At 33.4% G+C, this 8,636-nt stretch overlaps 1 long non-coding RNA gene across 1 annotated transcript in view; it reads right to left on the bottom strand.

The window, feature by feature from the left end:
* LOC140434997 (uncharacterized) overlaps positions 1–8,636 on the bottom strand; it is a 244,720-nt gene that overhangs the window by 209,861 nt on the left and 26,223 nt on the right. The gene's annotated exons all lie outside the window — the stretch shown is intronic.

Here is an 8,636-nt window from a genome sequence, read left to right as displayed (position 1 = left end):
GAATATTAACCGAGCATGCAATAGTAAGAGAATTCCTGAATATAATGGACATTTATAATGAAAACCTTAAAATCGGAGTCTGTGACAAGGAACTAAATAATGTAGAGGAGACCCTTATATATTTAGGACACACCAAGCAAAAGACATGTACAAATTTCTTCAGGGTACAAAATTCTAGGCTGGGTGTAGGAAACAATAATGGGCAGCAATCACAATAATCTTTAGCTTCAGTGATAATGGAGATCTTTTGTATCAGACGGACCTAGGGAAAAAGGGTGATTAGTAGTCTGAGTGAGACATTGAAGTGTACTATAAAAGATGCGGTTCAATTTGAGTCTAATTATTTGTGTCAAATAATTAGTGTCAAATGGTTGTGATGTGTATGTATAAGAGAGAGAGAGAGAGAGAAAGAAGATGGCTTGGAAGCAGGTCCTTTAGCCACAGATTTTTATTTGTTATTTTCTACCGTGATCTATTAGTTTTGTTACCTACAACTGTTTCATTTAAACGACAATATTTATTTCTTTTAAATACGATCAGCAAATTAATTATTCCCATCTCATGTATACTTAGTAAAGACTCTATACTAATTGTTATTATAATATAATTGGTCTATATATCTCTAGTTAATTTTGCATTCTAGGAAAATATGATTTAAATTTATATTAGAAACATTATCACAAAAGCATACTAGTGAATTCCCTATTCTCTACTTAAACAGATTTGCTGCATATTTTCCGTGTCGAGTTTTTAATATCACAATAGTAAAAATATTGCGCTTTGGTAGGTTATATTTAAATATATACTCAGGTGGCAAAGGAAGTTGTTGATGCAAAGAAAAATATAAATTTTTTGACATGCTTGAAATATTGTTCCATTGATTTTCACATATTTTATATATTCTAGCTTTAACGTCATTTATTGGATCACTCTATAAAATCTGAGTTAGGATCTCGCCCTTTGTTATTCCATCTTTGACCAACCATGTCATGTCCTTTTGCTCATATAAATATCACTTTCACTTTAGACAAAATATTTTTTATATTACATAAAATTGTAGATTTTGACAGATAAACAGACTACATTGATAGTTGTAGGACGCGGAACATTGGAGAGATGGTTGCTTCCGCAGTTACCTTTTCAGGTTTAGGAGGACACAGTCCGATCAGTGCCTTTACTGTGGTCTCTCGGATACTGTGACACACACGATGTTGGAGTGTTAGCATGGGTCGGATGAAAGAGAGTGTAACTGCAGAATGTTTGATTCCGTGAGAGAAATGTTGGAGAAAATGATGAGGGATGACTGGTGGTGGACAAGGATCCACAAATTGATGTGTGGGAGAAAGAAGAGGAATCGGGTGATAGCAGAGCATCAGGAGAGATGTTTTGTCTTAACCAGCTCTTCCATCCTGATGTATGGGGTGACGGAGAAGAGGTTTTTAGTTGGACGCCGACCGTCTCGGAGTGGTGACTGGATGAAGTGTCAAGGGTCTAACTCCCTTGGGCATCTCGTCCTGGCACAACTTCGTTAGGGTATTAGGAACCCAACACTATTTGGGTGAGTCACAGGTATCTGCATGCAGATTTTCCTTCTCTTTAAAGATTTAAAAAAGGTAATGTACTCAAGGAACTAAATTGACAAGAGAGAGGAATAAAAATAAATGGAGAATATCTTAACTATATACTTGGGATAAATCATAAAATTTAACAAAAAAGATGAGAACGTGGACATTAAACGTTAAACAAGATTAACATGAACAGTATTTGGAAAGCTAGCTTTCATAATAACTCTGATAGCAGAATCACAAAGAACGTTGGGACATAGTATGTTAGGCTATTTTGTCAAGGATTATAGACTTTCATAGTAGACTTTTGCCTCTAAACAGGCTGGGGTTGTGAAAACGACAAAATAAAAAATTATCTACAGAAGCACTGAAAATTTCTACACCAAATAATATGAATCTACAGATTCTGAAGGGTAAATGACTGCTACAAATAGCCCAAATTCTTGAGGAACAGAAGATAGGAGACCACGACTACGTCCGCTGCCGAATCGCATTTGATATTTTGATAATATATATCTTAGATGCAGACAAAACATCAGGAACAAAAAATTTAAGTGCTACCAATAAACTCAGATATGAATATACATTTATTTTATTCCTGTTTTGTTGGATATTATTTTTTTTTTTTTTTTTCATTTTCTGATTATAAATATGGACTTAATTTGATTAAATAAGATTAGTTTAAAAAAAACAAAGAACATTTAAAAAGATGAGATATAATAACATTAAGCACGAAAGAACCTACTGTGTCAATTAAAGCAACTTTTAAAATTATACAAAGATAAAGATCTAATTTGTATCCAACGTACTCTATCAAAAACCTGGCAATTCATGCCAGAAAACAAGTTAAAGTAGTCTTTGTCAATCTTTTCTCTTAAGATAATACTCATTTAACGACACAAATCACAAAAATTCATGCCACTTTATCTGTTTATATTTGTTATCAAATATTTAAATCTATATTGATCAGATTGGAAGACTTATTTTACATGTTTAATCTTCGTATTTTAGATATAATAATTCCAACATGGTAACACTCTCAGGTTCGTTTAAAAATAAAAAGAAATCATTATAACACAAATAGTAAAGCATTCAACAATAAACAGCGAGTTGAAGGAGCATAATATCCAGATACTTAAGTCATGAATAAATAAACTACCTTAAAATCAGTATTATCTGAAGCAAAGCGATTGAAAAACTGACTTAACTAATAATTAATTTAGTTTTAAGTTAAATATTATGTTCAAACGTAGTCCAGTCGTCAGAGATTTGACTTCTAAAAATCATACAAACAAGCTGAATTTTGCTGAAAATTACAATTTTGGGGCTTCAAAAAATATGCAAAAAAGTTTGCCACTCCTATTCCCTGCCTTCCCCCTAAAACCCACCTCATAGGCAAGGGAACAGGAAATATCGATTTACCAAGAATCTGTACGCCGTAGAAAAAATGTTTTAAACAAGAAATGTAGCTGTCAGTTAAGCGTGTGAAATCAATTTTTTAAATAAAATTTGTAAGTATCAACTGGACGATACAAATTCGATATCTTTTGATCAGAGTATCCTATCGACAAAAATTAAAATGTGGTATAAGCTGAAGAGTGCAGCTTTTGTATGCAATTTTTGCATTTTATCGCAAGTGTAGTCAGATTCTATAAAGTCGTTTATTAGATTTTTGTAATTTTTTACGATTCTCTTAAGATCAATAAAATTTGTGACTTCCATTGATTGGTCGTTGTAGAAGTTCCGGTCTACAACATTGACATTTATCCCAGCTAACGGTTAACTTCTCTCAAGCGTCTAAAGACTTCCTCTAAGATCCTTACATGTTTTCTCCAAAGACTCTGTCACGATGACCACATCATCCAAGTAAGTAAAAACATAAGGTTCCAACTCCGGACCGAGGACACGATCCATCAACCTCTGCCATGTAGCCGGGGCATTATGTAATCCAAACGGCATTAGTAACATGTACCTGCCAATACGCCGACTTAATGTCTATGGTGGAAAGATAATGCGCGTTCTTCAATTTATTTAAAATATTAGAGATGTACGGTAATGGGTAGCCATCCCTCTCTGTTACGGCATTAAGCTTTTGATAGTCTACGCAGAACCTCCATTTTGGTTCTTCACCAAGAGAATCGGAGACGACCAAGCACTATTCGATCGTTCCACTACTCCTTTCGCCAACATATCTTCTAGCTCTTTATCAATATGGCTTTGGATTACTGGGGATACAGGGTAGTAACGTTGTTTTATGGGTGCAGATTTACAAGAATGTAGAATTTCCATTGTTAGAGCCTAATCTCCAAAACCTATTGGAAATTGGCCTAAATCGTTCGTCCCTAGAAATATCTTCACGAAGACGGTATTAGGGGGAATTTGTAGCTGAAGTTGTGTAGTTTTGAAAAACGTACTTGTGTAATCGAAAAGAAGCAGTTTTAAACGTTTTAGATCATCTGTAATGTAAAAGTTTAAATTCAGCGTTATTTAGGCATAAGTTAAATACCATCGAGGGTCAAGGTGTTTACCTTGACCCTCGAAGATATAATAAAATCAACAGATTGGGAAAACAGAGGAATATGTATTAACGTAAAGTACCTAAATCACCTTAGATATGCGGATGATATACTCCTGATCTTCTCGGAACGACAAGAACTAGAATTAATGCTGAATGAACTTTATAAAAAATCACTGCAAAAAGGCCTAAAAATTACAAACAAACAACAAAAACAAAAGTAATGACAAACACGGAAGACCAAGAGGCAATAAAAATACAAACAGAAAAAATAGAACAGGTAAATGAGTATATCTATCTAGGACAAGCAATCAGAGCTAACAGAGAAAATCAAACAGCCGAAATATCGAGACGAGTAAGAATGGGATGGGCAGCGTTCGGCAAACTTTCTTACTTTCTATAAAATCAAACAATCCCTCTATACTTACGGAGCAAGGTATATAACTCCTGTATAATACCGGTGCTCACCTACGGAGCGCAGACATGGACATTTACACAGGCCAATTTGGATAGGATAAGGAAGGCACAAAGGGCGATGGAGAGACAAATGTTGGGTATATCACTTAAAGATAGAAAACGTAACCAGTGGATCAGAACCAGAACAAAGACAGTAGACGCGATAGAACAAGCAGCAAAACTGAAATGGAAATGGGCTGGACACAATGAACGTCTCCAAGACGGACGATGGAACAATGCCATCGGAAAGTGGCGTCCATACAATGCAAAGAAATCAAGAGGCAGACCACAGATGAGGTGGAAAGATAACATCAGGAAACAAGGAGGTCCCACATGGTAGAGAACAGCTCAAGATAGGGAAAGATGGGGAGAACTGGGGGAGACCTACATCCAACAATGGAAGGATAGAGAGTAGGTTCAAAAAAAAAATACCATATTCAAATGGCTCACATTTATTGCCAAAACTCAAAACCGAAATTTCATGCTATTCACTGTGTGCAAGTACTTGGAGGGTGTACGAAAAACGATCGTGTGCATGAAGCGGCGAAACCTTGTATTTTTATTAGGTCATTTCATAAGTACTATTAGTTAAGAAAATGGGATTTCACAAATGTTGTATTAAAAATTGTAAAAATATAACAAGAAATAGTCAATTGAAGGTCCATTCGTTTTCAAATTATAAGCAAAAATTAATGCAAAGAGAAAAGTGGGTTTCTAATATAAATTACAATAATTATTGTATTAAGTAAACAAGTTTAAGTCACTTTATTTTCCGTTTACTACAAGCTTCGCTGATCTATGACCTTAGGTGTCGCTCTTCCGAAATGTTTACCTTTTAATAATCTTTATCTTTAATGTCCAAATGATGAAATCTAAACGTTAAAAATATACTTACCTATTTTTACAATTAAAATTCAATTAAAAATTTTTCGAAGTCAAATATTAATATAAATTACAATAATTATTGTATTAAGGCGCGTATGCATTTGGCGAACGCATGTGGTCGAAGCCTGCGACCAAACGACTTCGGTAGATGTGTACGCTTCAACAAAAATGATAGCAAACGCATGTGTTTGCCTTCGCTAGAGTTCGCTCACTAGGCAGTACATCAAAAGAAAATTGAAGGAGGAATTCTTTTGGCTGTGTTTAGTGTGTACGATTTCGAGTAAAAGTTATTTTGATTTTCTAATTTGCAATAATGAAGTGGACTAATTCTTCTTGTTTAAAACTTATTGGTTTATATCAAGAATGGAAAGTTTTATGGAATCCAGTGCATAAAACTTGTATATTAGTCACCAGTAGCTAAATATCGTAGGGTTTACATCAACCTTTCTGTTAACGGTATCGCTTCTCTAAACTTTATATCTTATTTTACGATTTTTGGACAAATTTTATTTAATAAACATTCAAAATCAGTAGCCTTCATTCTACAAAAATTTTGAAAAAGCTTGTATTCCATTTCAGCTTTTAGATCATTAAATAAGTCTATCCCTCTATAGATACCGACTTCTGCTTTTGAACAATGATGTTGTCCACCACCGCCGTTTTCGTCGTTTTTTTTTGGGAGGTCTCTCACTTCTCCGGCCTCCGCCTCACTAATAATAATATACAACGCACTTGCAATAATTATATCCTCATCCGATGTCATTTTTACAATTTACATCACTGCCGCCCCACGAATCCTCAAAAATACCCGCGAAACTGAACGAATGACTATAAACGAATTCGTTCGCTGTACGTGGCCGAAAGATCAAATTTTCCATCGAACGTCGAAAACATCGAATGAATTCGGTAGAAGGGCTTCGGTCACATGCGTTCGCCAAATGTGTACGCGGCTTTTAATAAACAATTTAACTCATTTTATTTGCAGTTTACTAAAAACTTCGCTGATTTATAACACTAGGTGTCGCTCTTCCGAAATGTTTACCCTTTAATAACCTTAATGTTCAAATGATGAAATCTAAACGTAAAAAATATGTTTAGGTACACATTTTCAGAATTTAAAATCAGTTAAAAATTTTTAGAAGTTAAAGTTTGATATAAATAAACAAGTTTAGGCCATTTTATTGGTTGAGTTTACCGAAAGTACCTACAAGCTGATTACAGCTGCAAATACCAAAAAAGGAACAAAAAATTTTGGTTTAGCAGTGTTGGCATGTTTTTATGTATGCTTCAAATATAAAAGGATAAAACATTAAAAAAGCACATTTTGCTTATATTATGTATGAATTCTGCAATTTTTGATTTATATGAAACAAGAACGAGTAAATATTTGTTTCTTTGGAGATTAATTGCAGTTAATTATTAGAATTTTTTTTTTTGTAATTACCCTTAGGATTAGGGAATAGATTTGGCAATCGTCAAATCAACAGTTGCCAGATTGCAACAGATCTTCGCAATTACTCTCGAGAGAGACAAATATTTACTCGTTATTGTTTTATATAAATTAAAAATTGCAGAATTCGTAAAATATGTACTTTTTAAAAGCTTTCTCTCTTTAAATTTGAAGCAGACAACAGATGCATTCTAAAAACATCCCAGCACTGCCAAACCGAAATATTTTAATTCTTGGTTGACATTTGCGGCTGTATTCAGCTTGTACTTTCGGTAAACTCAACCATTTTGTTTGTTACATACAGTTTAAATATGGATAATATATTATTATCTTCCAAACCTATAATATGAAATTGTAGCAGAGATTATTAAAACAAGCGACACACAGAGATCCATTATTTCCAAATGTTCAATCACAAATTAATCCCTTAATTTGTAATCTAACATTATTCTTAACTTCTTAATATTTTATAGTTTCACCGTGTATAAATTGCCAAATAATATATTTTCCAATTGAACTTCCTAAGTGTTACAATTACGGCCTAGATAAAATTGTATTGCAAGCTCATAGTTCAAAGTTTGTTAGTATGATAGAAGCAATAACCTCTGTGCTCAGGTATACATTATTTGTGACATTATAAATTGGAGATTTGAGCTCATTCGAGCGCAGTCTATTGTAGAAAGTTACCTAACCATCATCTTTAGTGTAATTATTAGTAGCTGTCAATAAAACCATAATTTTTACTCCACAACTTCAACGTTTTATTGTATTTACCATCGTCGATCGAGAAGAAGCGGACAAAGCGGCATTACCAACGATTCGATCCTTATATCTACATTCGAATCTGTCCACCAAAACTAAAACTAAAAACACACAAGAAGGATGAAAGAACTGTTTCTGTAAATTCAATAATTTTTATGTGGAAGAAACTGCAAGACAGCAAGTGTTTCTGTTTCTTTATCAACCTTCTCCAGTACTTGTTTATTTTGTAATTAAGTATATCAGTTTATGATGTTTTTAATACTCTGCGGCATAGCCAGAGTTCGAAAGCCTCGATTCTTTTTAAGTTGCATTTTTTTAATGCCCAAGTCTCAGCTTCATGTAATAATATTGAAAAAGTAGTTTGATTTATCAATGATTAATCAAATTAAGATTTCTGCACGTTAGGAGTGACTTCATTCGTATAAATGCTGATCTGGCAATATCTATTCGCCTGTTTATTTCGGCAGTATGATCATTCGCACTACACTAAAATGACTGTTGAGCCATAAAGCTTAAATATTAAAAAAGTAAAAGTGATAAGTGATGCTTATAAGGGTAATTAGATCATCAACTTATTTTGCAGAGAGAATTTTATTAGGAAATGTAAAATGTAATTGTTTATTACCTATAATTCCCTGGAGGCTTCAACAACCCCTACTAAATGTTTACATATCAGTACTATTCAGGTACCTTGCTATTTAATTTATGGTTGCTGTTGTAGGGATAGGATTGAAAAATTAAACGTTTGAATAGCGATTTAGTAATAAAAATTTATTTATCAATGAGTGTTTCTCGATTCTTGCTAATTCCGAATATACTCGTCCTACTCATATTTTTGAAACGAGGTGTCTATTTTTTAAATTTTTTTATTATACCTACTTATAATATTTTAATATTTAAGTAGTAGTAAGATTAAGTATCTTTCAAGTGGATATTATTGGATTTATTCTGATAAAATCATTTCAAAGACATGAGAAGTTGTAAGTATAGGATTTAAATACAA

The sequence above is a fragment of the Diabrotica undecimpunctata genome, chromosome 2, assembly GCF_040954645.1.
Source record: "Diabrotica undecimpunctata isolate CICGRU chromosome 2, icDiaUnde3, whole genome shotgun sequence".
NCBI classification, from domain to species: Eukaryota; Metazoa; Arthropoda; class Insecta; order Coleoptera; family Chrysomelidae; genus Diabrotica; species Diabrotica undecimpunctata.
This window is presented reverse-complemented; position numbering and strand designations above follow the sequence as displayed.